This window comes from Ambystoma mexicanum, chromosome 9, assembly GCF_040938575.1.
Source record: "Ambystoma mexicanum isolate Mex_15411 chromosome 9, UKY_AmexF1_1, whole genome shotgun sequence".
Taxonomy (NCBI): Eukaryota; Metazoa; Chordata; class Amphibia; order Caudata; family Ambystomatidae; genus Ambystoma; species Ambystoma mexicanum.
Window position 1 is genome coordinate 662,340,417 of NC_090931.1, and position 17,145 is coordinate 662,357,561.

Consider the following 17,145-nt stretch of genomic DNA (forward strand, 5'->3'; position numbering starts at 1 on the left):
AAAACCATAGCAAGCTTGAACCTCCTGTGTGGGTTAATACATCCCTAACAGCCCTTCTGTAGTGGGGCAATTTACCATTGGCCTCATCAGACAAAGGAACACTGGCCTCAGACATATGAAGCCAAATGCTCTGCAGACCCAAATGGCACAATACCGGGACATTTGGGGCCGCCTGTTAATGCACCTAAACTGCTTTTAAAAAGGTCTGCTCCACAAATTGGAGCATGCCTGGATTACACATGCTCAAAGGTTCGGCCCCGTAAAGTGTGGCCAGCCTTGCCTGACTCTTATAAATCTGTAGGGAGACGCTAACCGGACAAGACCCATGGGCCTGGATAAATCTGGATACAGCCGCACAGCACCAAGACAGCTTTAAGCCTGCTCGCTGCACCAGATTGCTCCAAGTACAGTTGGCCCTCATGCGAACCCCCATGTAATCATAACTTGCAACCTGTTCGATAGAGCCACTTCGCAAGCCAACACTAAGGCGAGGAAATGTATTGGCCTGAGGTTTGCTGATCATCATTCACTGTGTTTCTGCACATTTATGATAAGACCGTTATCCTTGCAAAAGCCCTCGAAAATTGCCAACTGCCTTCGTAAACCCTTTGGAGTCAACAAAACAAGCACTGCATCGTCAGGAAATAGGAGAATAGGAATTCTCTCAAGTGCCAGTGATGGGGAATCCATCTGTTCAGCCACCAACAGATCAAGTTCCCTATTACTAAAGAGGCAGAACAAGGTCGGAGCAAGGACAAAGGCCTGTCTAACTACAACATCAATTCTGACTCGAGGAGGCTTCACCGCCCACCAAGTACCTAATTACTGCACCATTGTTATGGTACAATGACTGAATTGCTCTCAGGATGCTTGTGGGCAAGCCCAAATTAGTTAGCGCAGCCCACAAGCCTGCTATGGGTACACTGTCAAATGTGGTTCTTAAATCAATTAAGACAGCACAGATATTTATAGTCTTTAATGCAATGCATTTCTGCAGAATTAGGGAAAGCCTCAGAAATCTGATCAACGGTGCTGAGATTGAGCTAAAAACCAGCCTGAAGAATGCACGGTCCGACCTCCATGCTCCAAGCCTCCAAATGATCAATCACTGCCTTAGAAACCACCTTTCCCCCCACATCAAGGAGGGAAATGGGCTGGTAATCAGCCGGGGTACCCCCATCTCCCTTCTTTTATATGGGGACAAGGATAGCTTGTGTCCATGAATAGGGGACCATGTTCACCAGCAACAGGGCATTGAAAAGCTTGAACACGTAAGGAAGCCATATAATCATTTCCTGCCTGTACAAGTCGATGGGGACCATGCCCGGGCAAGGTGCTTTCCCCAGCTCCTGCGACAATAAAGCCACCTCGATATCATACATGGTCAATACAAGGTGGGCGGGGACCGCCTTTCGGGGTCAACTTTGAGTCCCGTAAAGGAGGATGCACCGTCATCCCTATAGGAGGTCTCCAAATAAGAGACCCAGGATTCCTCTGGGATACTATCCTGAATCAAGTTACGCTCACTGCCCTTCCAGGCATCGACATAATGCCAAACACCTTTCGAATCCCCCGACTTAGAAACCTGGAAAAAGTTTCCCCGGAGTTGATCAGAATATTCAGCCTTTTTCCCCCCCTTTGTGCAATTTACGTTATTGCACCCCATCATCGACCAGGGCCCCCCGTCGCCCTCTGGCCCTTTGCAAGCTCGATGAACCCCCCCCCCCTTTGGCAGCTCGACAATCCCCATAATACCAGAGTGTTACGAGTAACCCTTCTACCGGGAATTGACCCAAGCTTGCTCAGTATGTTTCCCAGGGAACTCACAATCCTTTCATATACTTGTAGAAGATGGTCAACATTGGTCACCTCACTGTAGCAGAAGGACTCGAGTAGGGGCAGGATAGTGTCATACATACTAAGTAGTTTAGTCTCCAAGTCCAATGGTTGCTACTTAATGGCACGCCACACTTTGCCCCTTAACTCACTAGGAATTATTTCATAACTGGGGCCCTCCCCCTTTATACCAAAGAGTGACCCGGCAACTAAAACTACAACAGGGTTGTGATCACTTTCCGGACTTGTCAGCACTGTGAAGTCCTGCAAAAATCCCCAAGCTTCCACGTTCATCAACATATAATCCATCAGACTACTTTTAGAATGCATACCATAGGTCTTAATCGCTAGTTGGTCGCCTTGGAATCTTTCATTACAAGCCCTAAGGGCGAGCGCCAAACACTCTTGCTGCTTCCCTTGCAAATCTATAATTCCTCCTAGGGCAATCCGCTACCAATTCACCCACGCACCATCTCACGTCCTCCCCATCCATTAGCACTGTCATAACACCAAGCGGCTCAAATTGGAGACATAAATCCCCACAGATAATGATTTGTTGGGCCAGTATGACTTTGCCTCCATTCACATATTCTTTCCTCCAAAAATAAAAATATTTAGCAGGGTTATCTTGGCGATTGTACACATTAGAGGTTGGACTCATCAAGACAACACATTTGAATTTCCATAAGGTCACCAGAAACAACGGAGCACATACAGATTGACAAAAATAACTTCACATTAACCCAAAATATCAGGCCACCAATAGGGTGCCCTTTCTTCCCCTTTAAGGCTGGTACATGAAAAGTTGCAAAACCCTGGATGTCGTGGACCTCCAAAGACCAAGTCTCCTGCGGGGCTAATGGATTGTGGGAATGCACCAAGTCCAGCCACTCCATGTCTTCCATATGTTTCAAAATGCCAGCAATGTTCCATGACATCTCACGTGATTCCGTCGGGGAAGTTAGTATTGCTACAGCGGATCTGGGAAAGCAGACCGCCTCGTGGGGCAATGGTACCCAATTGGACTTGTTGTAATGTCAATAATTATTCATTTTCACAGGCTCAGCAACCCAGCATGAGGGCCCGCCAGACCTGCATGCTACCTTTGCAGCACTTAATCCATTGGACAACAAACTGGGCCTTCCGGGAAAGAGATCAATGCAAGGGTTACAAGACGATGGAATGTGCATGGTACCCCTAGAGTTAACATCCTCATGGGCTTTAGCTAATTGCGGCTCACAGACTTTTCAACCGAAGGCCCCAATTATACTTCATGCCAGAGTGCATGCATAATAAGGAGGGAACAATAGGTGAAGCACACTCAATGAGAGCCCAGTTCGTAAGGCTGAACCAAAATCGGAAGTTCAACAAGCAGAATGTCAGCGCTAGAAATGGCTTTGAGACCCAGGATCTGCCTGCATAATGCTAACAGAAAGGCTCCGTTTAGGATCAGGCGCTCAGCTCTAGGGCTAATTTCCTCGATTTTTACTAGGTTCACCAAAAGAAGCTCATTGTCTTGTTCATAGTGTGAAGTTTTCCGGGTCGTGGTTGGTAAAAATGAACTTGGACAGAGCAGAGGGAGCATAGGCACTGCCCTCCGCAACATCGAGCAAACTGGCACCTTAAGACCACCCTGTGGAACACTCAGGAATTTGAACCTGCTTCTTCTTGTTCGAAGAAGTACATCCAGCATCCAGGCCTGAACATAGGCGAGTCTACAGTGGTAGGAAAAGGGCAAAGCAGATCGTCACTAGTCCCATGTAGAGCCACCTGCCTGGTAGTACCACCCCTGGGCCTCTGGTAACAAGTGTGCAATCAGAAGTCAAAAGTTTGAAGCTGTGGAACTATTACAGCAGATTGAACAAAGGGACCACCCACAGGAGATTTGTTGAGGGGCCGACGCTTCAGGCGCTGCTTCTTATTTTTACGCACCCTGTGATGAATAGCCCTCAATGACAGTTCAATAAGTAGTGCAGCTAATGCATGCTCCTCTGTTTCTGCCATTGCTGTCACTGTACCTAACTCAGTGGCATTTATGCCAACCTTTTGGAGTGTCTCTGCATAGAATGTTGTTTCAGGTGGAAGCTGACGGGGGCCCATTTGAAGAGCCTGGTTCATCTGGATTATAGTAGGCTGGGCCAAGGTCACAGAAGCCTCCGAGAGCCGAGCCAAAACGCTACGGCTCTCTGGTTCCTCTACTGCAATTCGGTTAGCGGCATTGCTGCAATCCAGTAGAACGTCCACCACCCTTGCCAAGATGCTCTTCATCTCGCATTGGTCGACAGCCAAGTTAGTGCATAGTAATACAAAAGCATCTAATTTGGACATGAGAATATCAGACATTGAAACACCAGAGATGCACTCGACGAGTGCTTAGATGGTCTAGAATGTAGTAAGTTTACAGCAACAGTTTCTCAGTCAGTCTCGCTCTCAGTAAAAATCTCTTCTGGGGAGGAGAGCAATTTATCTAAATTGGGACTGGCAGAGAGACTAGTACCAACAATCTACTTGTGACCAGTAGAAGCAATCCCTTGAGAATTTCTCAAGAAAGTACAGCACAGGGTTTAAAGGGATTCATTGTTATTAATGAGTGGGGAAGGGGGAGGCGTACTTTTGTCATCAGAAACGCCCGCCACAGGGTGCTGAGAGATGTTTGACTCGCCGATGTCCCCTGGCGCTGCAGGGCCAAAGAAGCCTCTGATTTTGGATTGCCCATCCATTAGAGATAACTTTGCCTTCTTGCTACCCCGTCAGATGCATCAAAACCTCTCGGCATGCTCCAAGCGAGACTACACCTCAGCGAGCCAAACAGGCTCTACTCAGCTCGGACTCAGGCTCCCGTGCGATCAGGCAGCAAAGCCATAGACAAAAACCACAGCTCTCCCGTGCAAACGACACATGCTCTGACACTGCACACAAGGAAAGGACCTTGCAGCATGTTCCCAATGAACATCAAGCCGCACCAATGACAACGTCTCAAGCCAGTGGCTGCTTCAAACATTCACAGAAAGCTCCAACATTAAAAGATAATACATTCAGATAATAAAATACAGCTGCTAGACAAATCAGAAAGATTCATGGCAAATATTGGCCAGTAGTCTAACCTGATACAGATTATTGACCAAAGAAACCATAATCCAGCTGTAACCATGCTACCACAGAGCCTACCCATGCGTACACAACAAGGATAACAAACTAGGCTTCTTCAAAGAAGCAGGACCACCATGAAATGCAAAGCCTGAAGTAAAGCTTGCAACATGAATCTGAAAAAAGGAAGTGTTTGGGTAAGAAGAAAATAAAATAGCACCCCACACATGGAAGGTTTACAGACCTGCCCTGAAAAAACAATGCTGGCACCGTTTGCATGGTCAAGTTAAGAATTCGCCAGCACATGCAAGCAATCAAGAATAAGAGCCAGTTACATAACATGAATGATCCCCTGGGTAATCTTTTTGAGAAGGAAGGGCACAGGGATGTTTAAAAATGTAATTATTTGGATTACAAATGGACATAAGGCACACATGGAAGAAAATAGAAACGCACCATAAACTGCATGCCCATAACCTGGATAAAGAGATGCATCCCTACCTCGATCGAGATGGGAACATGAAAGCCTTCAAGAGAAATATGGGTACAATTATTGCTGTCTTTGAGAAGTTAGGCATTTAAGCCAGCACAATTTAAAATGGAAGCACAACGCTGCCGAAGATATAAGGACACCAACAAGAAATATTGCAGTTCTGTTAAAAGGACTGAACACTAGACTTACTAGGACATTGGGATACGTATGATGATTTCTGTTTAAAGAAAGCAGATTATTTAGTGATCAAAGACCATCCAAGCTTTCCATGTCAGGAAGTCGGACAATACAATAGAAAAGGGTCAAGCCTTGTTATCCCTGAGGAAGCTTGTGATGCAGGGGTGAAAAAGGAAAAGAATGGAAACTCGAAAATAAATGAAACACTAGAATATAGGATTGTACAGGCTCTTTTCCCCATGGGAAGAAAGGGATGTAATGTAGGCACATCTATGACCAGATGTTCACCCCGGCACCATATCATGTCACGAGGGTAACCTTCCATAATCCTAAATCTTTCAAATTCCCTGTAAAAAAAAGAAACATTTAAAAAAAAACTTTAGTTGAAGTGACACACTGGTTAACCTTCAGGTATGCCCTCGGCATTGCAAACACACAGTGCGCACTACCCACAGTGATAGCATCAAATACAATGTCAGCACCCAAACAGAAGCCTTTTCCTTTCCCTACCACAGACCATAGACTACATTTCTAACCTATTTCCTTGCTCCGCTCTTAGATTAAAACATACCCTGCAATACCAACAGTGCTTTTTTTTTTTAAAAACAGAATAATGTTGCTTATTTGCCAAATCCGTGGACTGGCACACAATCCAAATGTGTGTGGTCACAAAGAAGCCAAATGCCATTCCTCTAAGGCAAAGGCACAAGCTAACCCTGCTTGGGAGCACAGTATGACCTACATGGCTTCTATATGTCCCCTTTTAAAATGATTTTCAGTGCACATGCCAAGATGGCAGCCAACGAAAAATGTTCAGATCAAATTTCTAATTGTGCAATAGTTCCATGTGAATCTACATAGCAAAAATATCAGCAAATCTTTTTAGTTAGTTCAGATACTTTAGATACAACTGCTGTGTGGCTTTTCATCAAGCTAAGCGAAGATCACAAGTTTTCGGCAGCTTATAACTTCGCTCCCCATTGACGAATCCTCACCAAACTTTGCAAAAAAAGTATATGGTGGGTTCTGAATTTCTAAATTTTTTTGCCAAGTTGGGCGAGGTATCTTGCAGGGGTGGAGGGGAAAGTTATAGGGGGGTCCCAAAATTATTATTTTTTCTCCATAGACTGAATGGGGAAAAAAACTTTTCGCACGGCTACAGTCCGAACGGCTGGATGGATTTTTCACCAAATTTGCAGCCGGAGCAGGAGCTTGGACCAGAAAGCGTGCTTTTGTGTGTTTGGTGGAAATCTGGCCAGTATTTTTGTTGCAAAGAACTGAAATGTACATCCAAATTTGTGATATCTGGGTCCGCTCCGCGGACCCATTTCCCTGTTCACTACGTGGACAGGAGTGTCAGTGGCTGGCTGGACAGCGTGCTGTCGGAGAAGTTTGAACACGGCCGGTGGTTGGCGGGAGGGAAGTGTGGTGTGCATCAACATTTTTGGGGAAAGCCGCCATGGTGTATCGGAGGACAGTGCAGCGGCGGAAGGGTCTGAAAAATGTACAGTACGGAATGTGTTGGCGGCAATAAGGGAGGGAACGGGTGGGGAGTGAGAAGTGCTTTATGCGACATATGTAGGCGAGTACTTTGTGTGGTGATTGGAGGCAGCTGTCGTAACAGACCCATAGTTTCTGCGGCAACCTCTTTTCGTGGTGAGTGGTGGCAGGTCAATTGCAGAAGGGGAGTGAACTGCACAGGACATAGGTTGGGTGGGAGCGCGGGTGGCTGAGCGTTGCAGATGGAATGCAGTAGTTGTGCAGATGGTGGCATGCATGAGTGAATGAAGGTGCAGTGGGTCTGTGGAAGGATTAGACTATTGGGTGTATGGGCGAAGGCCGTATGGTGCAGGGCATGCACTCAAGAGCATAGGGCTGTAACATACCCACCGAAGGAACGCATGTTTTATTCTGCATTTGATACCGGTTGGTGCTTGCACAGTGTGGTGTGTGCAGATTGCTTGTAGTAGGGCCAGTGTTGCTAACAGAATGTGGTTAGGTTGGCAGTGATAGTACTTTGTGAATGGAAGTGGGTACCCCCATAGTAAGTGAATGAAAGTTCACAGGGGTGCAGGAGAGAGTGTTTTCTGCGTACATTATATTAACTGTTGCCATTTGTTGGTGCATAGTTGCATTGCGGTGCACAGGTTGGATAGGAGTGCTGTTGGTGGGTGTGTGGGTGTGTGTGTGTGTGTTCGTAATTGGTGTCATGGTGACAAGCACAGTGACATTACGCTGCTGTGGGTGTGTTCAAGGCCTAGACTATTGGGTGCATGGCCGAAGGCCGTAGACCATGTACTCACAAGGCTAGACCTTGAGGACACACATGGCAGTAATGCATTTTTGATTGTACATCAGTTAGAGGGTGGTGACATGTACGGAATGGTTGTGGAGCACATTTTAGCAGTTATAGGGCAGTGTTGCAAACAGAATGTGGGTAGGTTGGCAGTGGCACAACACTGTGGATCGAAGTGGGTATGCCCATAGAATGTAATTGAAAGTGCATAGGGATGCAGGAGAGAGTCGTAGTTGGTGGCATGGCAACATGCATGGTGGCATTATGTTGCTGTGGGTGGGTTCAAGGCCTAGACTATTGGGTGCATGGCCAAAGGCCGTAGTTGGTGACATGCAGCCCTACAGGTAAGGTGCGTATCTTGTCTTTATACGCATGTAATTAAAGCCATTACGGAGCATTTACTTTTCTTCTGCGTACCGTTTACGCTGTATTTATTTTCATTAAAAAGCATACTTTCCTCGCCTAGATGGCAGTAGAGGGCAATAATCTCCATATCTGAGTGTATTACACAACTTTTATTAAATCACTGAAAGTACAGTGGGGTCAACTAGATTTTTGGGACTTCTAGATTACCATTCAGGCTTAACATGTTGATGTAAGGATTTGCATGTTGCCATGTGGTGTTATTATGCAATTTGTGTTTTTGGAAGTAAACTCTTTAAGACATCATTCCTGTAGGCCTTGAAATCCAAACTATTTGTACTGAGTAACGCTTGGAAGGAATGTGGTCAAATTTGCAGAGTGGATTAAAATCCCTGCTTCACTGTTCAGCCAAGGTTTGTGATCCTGGTCCCCTGTCCACATACTCCACCCTGCCTCCTACCCCATCTGTCCTGCCATCCTACTCCCTCCTTTTTGGATGCAACCAGAGGACCACTAGTTCTTTTTCCACTTCCACCACGGATGTGATTAGCGGTCATGGGCTGAATTTGCTGTGATGCGTGTTATGTCTGAGAAGCAGATTCTTGGCTATCTAGGAGGATACCTATCAGGCAATCAAGACTGCTCTCCTAGGATGGAAGTAGAAGATGGGAGAAGGTACAGACAAGTCTTTAATACTCGAGGAGTTCATGTGAAGTTATATTAAACAAGTAGCAAGGAGTAAGCCAAGAGACACAAACTTTGTCATGTGCATTATATAAATGGTCACTACTATTAATGCTACAGGTCGAACAGTGGAACAGAGGCCAGTCAGGCTTTTTTAGTAGTAACTAGTTGGAAATAAATCACTTGTAGAAGCAATTTCTATTTTTGCTAAACAAAAGGCACAGTGATAAAAGTATTTGTCCAGGATCACACACTTTAGTGTTGAAGTAGGGCTTTGGGGCCAGTGTTCAATTTATGCACTTGCCTGCATTTCTTCCTAACTGTAATTGCCAGAATTATGGTTTTTGGCTTTGTACACAAACAATAAACCAGTAAAACTATAAACATGCCTACCATAATGCAATTCAGCTTCCATGCACATTTTGGTTATTTGAAGTAATATTGCTAACTAGTCTCTGGCAATGCACATTAATTTCCTGCAGCAGACAGCGGGAAAGGTAGATTAGCAGTTTGTGACTTTTGCTAACATTGTGTGCAAGTTCCTGTAAGTAAATCATATGCCAACAATTGCTTACTCACACTCCCTCTGCAGGCAATACATCAGTCTCAATCTATAGTATTTCTTAACAGAGTTTCTAGGCTCTAGAATTTTGAAAATGAAGCTGTGTAAGTACCAGGTACTTGTAAGTTATTTTGTGGCAGAATATTTTCCACAAGTGTAATAAAATGGTTAAAGCCAAGCCAGACAACTGATCTACAACTCTTTTGGGCTACAGGTCTGATTTTACGTATGCATTGGGTGTATGTTGGATACGTTTTACTCTCTTGCAGAGGAGAAAACTAATTTTAACTCTTGAAATTGCATTTACGCTCTAATTTGAAAAATCATGCGTAAAATACTCACACCTCAAAATCTTATCTGGAGCACTGGTGACAGGCATGGTGGTATTACGTTGCTGTGGGTGTGTTAAAGGCCTATGCTGTGTGCACATTTGTTGGAGTAGGGCCAATGTTGTGGTTAGTGACGATACTATGTGAATGGCTGTGGGTAGGGGTTGTGGAGGCTGTGGTGTGTTTGTGGATTCTGGTAACTGCAGCCTGTTTTCATGAGTGGGTGTTTTATGGTGTGGGGAGGTTGGGGTGAAGTACCTATGTATGTTATGTTAGCAATTTGTTGCTGCATAGCACTGTTGCAGTGTACAGGTTGGGTAGGAGCGCTGGTGGCGTGTATGTCGATTGTCGTCGTTGCTGACATGGTGACATGCATGGTGGCATTACATTGCTGTAGGTGTGTTCAAAGCCTAGACTATTGGGTGCATGGCCGAAGGCTGTAGGCCATGCACTCAAGAGCCTAGGCTTCGAGGACACCCACGGCAGTAATGCATTTTTGAATGTGCATCAGAGGGTGGTGACATGTAAGGAATGGTTGTTGAGCACATTTCAGCCGCTATAGGCCAGTGTTGCAATCAGAATGTGGGTAGGTTGGCAGTGGTAGATTGCTTTGTGAATGAAGTGGGTACGCCCATAGTATGTGAATGAAAGTGCACAGGGATGTAGGAGAGTGTTTTGTTTGTACATTATGGTAACTGTTGCAATTTATTGCTGCATATCTCTATGGCGGTGCGCTGTGGTTGGCGATGCTGCTGTCAAAAGTCACGCAGTGGGTTCAGTGTTTGCATACTTGTCAGTATGGTAGAGGGTATGATTGAAGGGCAGTTTATATGGGCTTGGATAGTGTGCTGTGTGCACAAAGCGTGCAGTATGGGTAATGTTAAACATTTTGTGGTTAAGTTGGCAGTGAGACAATACCTTCCGAGTGGAATTGGGTAAGACAATAGTATGTGAATGAAAGGGTGCAAGGGTGCCGGAAACAGTGTAATGTTTATACATTATGTTAACTGTTGCATGTAATGCTGTGCATGCCCATTGCGGTGTGGAGGTTGGTTAGCAGTGTTTGTGCAAGTGGTGCCTATGTGCATAGTGGTAGTTGATGACATGGTGACATGCATGATTGCATTACGGTGCAGGGAATGTGTGCAAGGAGCACACCCACTGGAGCAATGCAGGTCTGACAGTGCATGAGGAACAGGGTGGTGATCTTTGGAGAATGGGTGTGGAGCAAATTGTCTACGTGCTATAGCACCACAAGTGTGTTGCTAAGCGTGTATTGTGCATTCCATGGTTGTGGAGATAGTTCCAACATGCCACACTATTTGGTGGGCGCCAGGAGATGGTGCTGTAAGAAGTTGTGCAGTGTGGCCACAGGATGAAGTGTGTACGTAATGAGAGTATGGAAGTTGTTAGGGAGAATTCTCATAAATGTGCAAATTCCCACTACCTTAGAGCCCTCCAGCTCTGTTAAACTTTGGCACTTTGAACATTTCATTTCACTGTGTTTTCTGCATTTATTTCTTTTGGCTATGGAGTCTAAACACCATAGGCATCATCTTTTCATTTGTGTCACACAGCACCCTCAGTGCAGTGACACAGGGAAGCCTTTGTAGGCTGTCCCAAGGTTTAAATACCTTCTCTGGGATAAACTACTGTTTCCCAGAGAACGTAAAGGGAAATTGACTTTACTAGTCTTTTTAAATCCCTAGACCCAGCACACCCTATCTTACAATAGCGTGCTGGAGGGCTTACCTAGTATGCCCTGTCTCTAGAAACTCATTTAGCAGTCAAATGCCACCCTTTCCTCTCGTAATGGCTGGTGGCAGTGGTTTTACAACAAACAACCATGCTTTTTCCTGACAGCGAACACCAGTAGCGTTAAATCGTAGGAGCCATGTTTTTCAAGATGGCGTCTGAGCCCTCTTTGTTTAAACAGGTCCCGGTCTTTTTTTCACCATTACTTTTTGGAAAGGTCCTTCTAGAGTTTGTCTCTGCGCACCAAACCAGATTTGGTCCCTTTATTCCCATGCCTTTGGCGGGCTTCAGGACTGAAGCCCGCCACGGATCTAGACCCGATCGGAAAGGTCTTTGGCTCTCTCCTCTTGAGAAGGTTTAAGTTTGGGCCAAAGAGGTGCCATGCAACGACCAGTTCCAGTCAGGGTTCAAAAGGAATAAGGGAACTACAGCCAACATCCTGTTAATAAGTGCCCTGAAAAGTAAAGTGATGGAAGGAGGACCCAGACTGTACATGGCTTTCATAGATTTCACTCAGGCCTTTGATAGCGTCGACAGGACCTGCCTTTGGGACAAACTAGAAGGCTGCGCCTGTCCGAACGAAATCTTAGACCCTATCAGAGCCCTGCACAAAAACACTAGTGTGAGAGTACGGCTGAATTGCCAAGGGTCCCTATCGGCAATCATCCTGATTCAAAAGGGAGTCAAACAGGGCTGCCCACTGGCCCCTTCTCTCTTTTTGGCTTACCTTGGTGACTACCAAACAGACGCCGTCAGGTCATTTCCACCTTAATTATGGCAGCAAAAAAAAAAAATCAGCAGATTACAATATGCCGATGATCTAATGTTAATCGACCAGACACCCATCGGTCTGCAGCGCCAACTTAATAACCTAGTGCTATACACAACAATTAAGAAAAAAATCGAAAATAATGATTTTGAAAAAACAGCCAGGAAACTATACAAGACTAAATGGCACTTCCAATCATCTGAGCTCGACAAACTAAAGAGCTTTAAGTATTTAGGCATAACATTGGACAGCACAAAAAGGGACTCTGCAATGCAAGACGCCTGACGAGTAAAAATCAGAAAACTGGCAATGCAAGGAAAAGCCATTGACCAGAAATTCAGCCGTGTTTCCTCAATACCAGTTATTGATTTCTACACGATGAAAGTACTACCCTCAATGACCTATGACGCAGAGGCAATGCCATTAATACTGAGTGAAACTATTTGAAGTGATCCGGCTGTGGCTGATTTTGCCACGGCCAGAAAGTTTGCATGAGAAAGGTGCGAACTACCAAAAGTTTGCACCTTTCTCATGCGAACATCCTTACATACTACGGGGGCAGCAGGGGTTTCCCCCGCTCACTATACTGTAAAGTATAGTGAGCGGGCTGTTGCGGGGACACTGTTACGTTTCCCACGACACGCCCTGTTCCTGCCAGACAACCCACAGGCACACGTACTAACCCCTCTACACTTCAAAACAAGGATATCTCACGCACACATTCCGGCATACAGAGGTTGCGGCCTCTCACCCGTTATGCCAGAACATTGTTTTTTGTATCAGGTGTTTACCGGCCTCCGCATCGCTAGCGTCTACAATGGAAACATCTGCTGGCCCGCAACGTTCCATATTGTCAACGAAGATCTACACGTCACGTGATCGGGCCAAACGTCACGTGACGACAACACCTCACGTGACTGCATCACCGGACGCACGTCATGACCATTCCAGCATCAGGTGACCTTCCCTATTGGCTCAAAAGGCGTCCTGAAATCTTTACGGCGCTTGTTTGCATGCTTGAATCTCGTTACTACGACCTCGGATATTGTCTACTGGATTGCTTTGTCTACTTCTTGCTTCTTACACGTTACTAGACCTCGGACTCTGTTTACTGGATTGTTCTGTCAACCCCTGGCATTTGTTACTCGACCTTGGTTTTTTGGAATTGGACTGTCTTACGGATTTCGTTTTTGGATTCAGTGACTTTGGCCATTGGCCTCCTGCTAGGCGTTTGCCTGACCTACATTACCACAATCCTCTTGTGTGCCGCTATCCAGGGTTTGGATACCAGACACCCACCTTCCACACCGAGAAGCTCACCAAGCCCTCTGTCCCGGGTTTCACTGCCTTTTCCATCAGGGTGCCACTTCCCGTATTTCTAGGTAAGAGGTGCTTTGTCTCCTTGCTGGGTATACCTTGTAATAATCGCACATTATCTGATAACCATTCATTGCATTACAGCGCTCAAGGGGTCCTTCTGGCAGTTCCCGGTTCCAGACCTGACGGCTCACAAAAAACCTGTGGCCTCAAAGACTGCACAGGCATTCTATACCAATTGTCTGTGTGGTACTTGGGGACGGAGGCATTATTAATCTGCACGACCATCAAGATCTTAACAGACACCTCTGCAGTCTTTTTTTTGTTTTTTTACTTAACTGCAATGCTACCACGAAAGGTTCGAACTTTTGGTGTTTGAACCTTTGGCGGTCGCATTTTTTTGTCGTATTGTACGGTCTGACCGTACAATACCAGAGAAACATGGTCAAAACTCGAAGCGTACTACTGGAGGACAGTCCTCGGTCTACCAACTTCTACACCAGTAGCATCAATTCAAAGAGAACTGAGTCTCTTGTCCCTGCAAGGGTCATTGAACCAACTCTTTGATGCTATTTAGGAAATGTCCGATTCCAACGAGCATGCTGCCATATAGAGTGATTAACTCAGAGATGGAGGATTCAACCAACAAAACGCTATAAATTTGGGGGGCAGGAAACACTGCCTTTCTAAACTCGATTGAGAGTGGCGAGGAAGAACTGGTGAATAACCCGGTCAAAGTGCTTAAAAAAAGAAATCAATAAGAAAATAAAAATCAAAGAACTAGACTTGATTCAGACTCTGGCAAAAGCCTCAGAAAACAAATTAACATCTCACTTACCCCCTCATGTAAGGAAATTGAATGAATTACAGGGCTTCATCAATTCCCAGGCAAGCTAGAAACTTCCTCCTAAGAGCTAGACTTAACCTACTGCCCACCAACAAAATGAAAGCAATTAGAGGTCTCTCAAGTACCAACTACTGCAGACTGTCAAAAACTAAATGAAAAAGAGATCATTCACCATCTTCTTCTAAATTGCTCAGAAACGGTAAAAACCAGGTTGGCATACATGAAACATTTTTCATCTGACCCCTCGATCGAGGGTGAAAACTGTTGGTGGTCCAGGATGATAAGTGGGGATAAACCGACCTGGTTAACTGCAACGTTTAAAATCCTTCAGCATCTAATGGCAGCACTTGAAAATCTACCTGAACCCCTGGAAAACTCCTTGACCACTGAAACTTAACCCTCTGTTTTTTTCCTGAAGAAACAGGACATTTCTTTTCGCTTCACTTACACGCCCAATGATTTGTCAGCTGCTTCAAAGAGCAACATTTTAAAGAGCCAACCCATGGCTGAAGAAACTAGGAAAAGTTTGACAAAAAAAGTTGGAAAACTTTTTTTTAAACAATAGATCCGTTAGCGGCTGCAGAAGATCATGTTGTAAAATCTGCCAATTGATTAATACAAATAAATAATAAAATGTTAGCTGCTCATATGGTCACATGTTTGGATGTATAGTGTTGTGGTGGGTGTGGAAAGGGCTGCAATGTTGTGTGCAAGCCCATAGGTGTGCTAGGTGCGTCTTAGGATATTTGTGGATGCTGCAATCGTGGATTGTTTAGCAGAAGTTTCTGGTGGAGGGCCTTTGCAATGAAACGGAAAGTGTACTGCGTGTTGAACGGTAAATATGGAATGGTATATAGAAATGAAAGTGTGCAATACAGAGGTGCTGTATGTAATTGCTGCATGCATGTTTGAAAATTTGCCAGCACCCAATGGGGGAGTGCTGCAAAAAGTGACCGTGCAAAGGGAAGAAGTATTGTCTGAGCTGTACTGGGCTGTGCCCCTCACTTTAGATGGGAAAGCGCACGTGCACATTCTGCCAGTATGAGCAGGGTGGGAAGCGAAATGGAATTGTGGGAAACGGGCAAGTAGGAGTTTAGGGCGTGTTTAACAGGAAGAGGTGGAACCATTTCATCCCAATACTGTGTCCTCAGGGTGGTTGAGATGGAGAGACGCACAGCGCTTATAGTCGGTGATACCTTTGTGCCCCATCTGCACAGGTGTTTTGTGCAAAGAGGCGTTGCTGGTAATTTCGGGTTGGAAGGAGTGGACGTTTTCTGGGCCGGTCAGGGTGACTGCAGTTTCGGTGGGATGGTTCGCCTTTGCAGTTATTTGGTGTCCGTCACGAACGTTGACTTTGTCGTGGTGTACTACGGAAGTCATACAATATATTAAGGGGGATTCCCAGAAGACCACCTAGGTGGTCACTATCTTATTCTGAGGGTTAGAGACTCATTAAATAAGAGATAGATAGAGTTTACACAACAGTTATAATCATTAAACATCAACTGTTAATTAAGACACATTAAATATTTTAACAAAGACATAAAAAATTACAAATTCATCAAATTTCACTTGATAAAACACTTTAAAAAGGTGACAAACCGTGACCATATAGGTAAGATTAACATCAATGTAAATCTGATCAATAGTATTCCATAGAGCCTAAGGTTTTTAGTCTCTGGTCTAGTATTGTCCTTATCTACACAGTTATCGTCTCACAGTGGTTGTATAATTAGCCATTGTATTGTCTCGACATGTTTCTGTTCTTTATCAATTAGTATAGAACTTTCATCAGGAATATTGTCACTTTAATTAAAAACCCACAAGATATACTTTGAATCTATTGAGCCGAAGTTTCTTCTGACTGATTGTGGAAAGTGTTCACGCTAATTCTGGCGTGTTATCGGGTAGTTGTAACTGTTGGTAAAAAGACAACAAAAGAGAGAAAAGCTATTATTGCTATAGTCTCATACAGAGAATTATCTCTAGAAAGGATAAGGAACACCAATTACCTTGTCCAGTATGTGGAGTTAACTCAGAAGCGGGCTTGGTTAAAGCACGATTAGGGCTTCTGTAGATGTAGATACCCAAGTTAGGGGTATACACCCTGCAAAAAATTGCAATCAATTTAGAATTATCCTGAGAGGTTGTAAGAAATAGCCCATAGTGAAAGGGTCACTCCAGTAGTTTTTAAAGTTTAGAATTTATTAAAAGGTCTCTGGCGTATAATTACCTGCGGGATACGGCTGGCCGAGAAAAACAAATCCTTTAAGGGATATGGATTGATAGGGCTCACAGTATAGCCGTCATTCTACTTCATTAGGTCATTGGAGCCGTTTGGAAAAAGGAGGGAGTTACTCCTTCATGTCCTAGTTGTTACAGTGCGAGTAGCTTGGCTGAGAATATACCAAATAATCTTGGGTCTTACCGTGCGTAGATTTAATGCGACCCCGTGTTCGCTAGTATGAGCTTCAAGGAGAGTGGATTTCGTGTCCAAAGCTTCCTTTCAGTGAAGCGTCCTGTATATACCTAAAGGGATAGGCAAGGGAGGATTTTGTAAAGAGAGGTGACTATGCTGGTAGTTGTTCTCGCGTTCACAGTTCGTTCTAAGTGAACTTCTGGTTGCGCTC

General features: G+C 44.8%; 1 protein-coding gene across 7 annotated transcripts in view; it reads right to left on the bottom strand.

The window, feature by feature from the left end:
- The window catches only part of HYCC2 (hyccin PI4KA lipid kinase complex subunit 2), a 1,329,865-nt gene that overhangs the window by 1,013,300 nt on the left and 299,420 nt on the right, over positions 1–17,145 (bottom strand). The window lies entirely within an intron of this gene.